Source organism: Macaca mulatta, chromosome 18 (genome assembly GCF_049350105.2).
Source record: "Macaca mulatta isolate MMU2019108-1 chromosome 18, T2T-MMU8v2.0, whole genome shotgun sequence".
Taxonomy (NCBI): domain Eukaryota; kingdom Metazoa; phylum Chordata; class Mammalia; order Primates; family Cercopithecidae; genus Macaca; species Macaca mulatta.
In genome coordinates, this window is record NC_133423.1 from 9,266,720 (window position 1) to 9,269,283 (window position 2,564).

Consider the following 2,564-nt stretch of genomic DNA (forward strand, 5'->3'; position numbering starts at 1 on the left):
GCAGTGGAGATGGTTAGGGAAATTTTGTACTATAAGGATTGAATAGCTTCATTGCTAATTTTACAACTAAACTATAATTTCCTGAAGTTAATAATTTTTCTATTCTTTAAAAAATCTAGAATAACTGAATGGAACATTTCAAAAAGTTGACCAAATCTTTTTCTCATATGAATCTTTTCATAGTTTTTGAAAAGTGCTATACTGTATTAAATACTTCTCATTAAAATGGCGCAACTTTGTAAAGGGCTGTTTTTCCATCTGTGCATGTTGAAGCTCTCTTTTGACTACAGAATAACAGATGTTATATGCAGTCTTAGTAGATAAAATCAATCCTTTATTACTATTGCTGTGAAGACATTTCTCTATGTCTAAGAGCTCTACAATTAAGATCATCCATATGTGAGACCAACTGAACAAATACTTTTATGCCATAATCAATGGTCTGTTAAAGTATCAACAAAATTTATATTCTAACAATTACAGTAATATTTGGTAATAGTAGTTGTAATGTGATCTTGGTGTAGAACAGCATCGTGACATTAAAGTCTTGTATATATGCCATGAATTGATCAGTCATACAAAGCAGTAATAATTTGATATATACAGGTGGTTATTCCCAATAACTGAGGCATTATTTCAAAAAGTATTTTACTCCAATTATGCTTGCAGTAAAATCGAATAACAGCTTCCCAAGGCCTCTCAAAGAAACTTGCTGAACAGAATTTTAAAATGAATACTGACTCGGGCATATCATTGGAAGCATCAGTCCTTGGGCTATAGAGAAGCCCTTTGACGTAGGGCTGAGGAGATCGTTTGTCCTTCTTGGACGGGGACCCAGAATGTTGTGTTCTGGAACTCTGGGTTGTCTGTTTTCTCTCTCTACTCCAGTTTACACTTATTTTTACCTGTCGATCCCAGTGTGTGGATGCTTCTAATGTGAGGCTTGCTTTGGACACGATTGTCTGAGAGAAACCCTGAGGGCAATTTTTCTCCTCTTGTAGAGAAAAGTGCATTACTTAATTAAATTTTTTTTTTTTTTTTTGGCCCAGAGAAACTTGTTTCATAATTGTCAGCAGGCAGGGCAAGTGCTGAGATGACAAGAAATGTGATTTCCATATATAAAAGGAGAAATGCAATTGTAGAAGGCAGGGGAAGCACTAGTTTCTTATTTACTCCATGTAGGTGATAATAATGATAAAATAAGCTAACATTTATTGAAGTTTACTATTCATTCATTCAACAATTTTGTATTTAGTGGGCACCAAATACTGGCCAAACTCTGTTTCACACACTGTAAATTCAGACCAAACAAGACAGACGAAATCTCTATTCTCATGGAGTTTGTTTTACATTGTGAGGGGACAGGAAATGAATGCACCCTGGATAATTGGGAAGAAAAACGAAGTTGTTATTAGAGTCAGTAAGCTCTGGATTTAAATTTTGATTCTATTTATGTTTGCATTTTGAACAAGATAGGTAAGCTTCAAGACTCTTCATTGATAAAAAAGATTTTATGGTGTTTAGTAAGAGTCTTTATTGACTTACCCAAAATTATGTAAGCTTATTATAAAGACATACATAGGAAAATGGGGGACATAAATCTTAGACATACTGTATACCTCCTCCTTTTATGTGTGGAAATCACTATGCTTTCAGAACTGGAACATATCACTTTGCATCAAATTAATTAATTTTCTCTTCTCCCCGACATACATTGATCCTCCACTGTGGCAGCAGCAGTTTATCTAACCAGTTTCAACTCTTTTTCATTTGCCAAATTCTATTACAGATAATTGAACACACACACAAAAATACCTTCTTTGTAATAACAAATGGACAAGTGACACAGTTCACTGGAAAATTCTCCGCTTTCATAGCACAAGCATTCTTTCCTTTTCTTTCGTTCCTTTTGGTCGGTGCTATAGTGGGAGAATTACAAAGACCTGGACTCTGACTTAGACCCTGATATTCTTTAGCAACTGAACCAGCGCCAGGCACAATCTACCTCTGGGCTTCTTATTACATGAAAAAAGATAAGCCTCTGTTTGTTTTACCCATTTTTAGTCAGGGTTTATATTATTGCTGCTGTTTCGGCTGCTGTTTAAGCTACCGACTAACTCTGACACCTGTTCTCTGAATGGCCTGTCTTAAAGAGTGGCAGGTAGGGAAACAAATGTGTTGAGATTTTTGTGATACTTTTGTATAACCATTTTGACCTGACACCGTTATTGGGTTTAGAATATTGGATAGAGTCTTCAGGGATCCTTTATGGGCTGTAAGAAGCTAGGAAATATGTCTTTTTTGGTTAGGTTACCTGCCTCATATTATTATTTAGAAAAAAGTGGAATCATGTATGTGAAAGTATTTTTAAATTCTACCTTGTCATCTGTCAAATGAAAACCTGAAGACCACAGGGAATGGAACTTCCTTTCATAGCACTTTTGCTAACAGGGCAAGGGTTCTAACACGATCTGACACCAGATCCTCTGCCTTCCCTTCATGCCATGACTCGATGCCGAGATTCTTCTATCACAGTGGTTCACTAGTTCTATGACTTCAGTGAT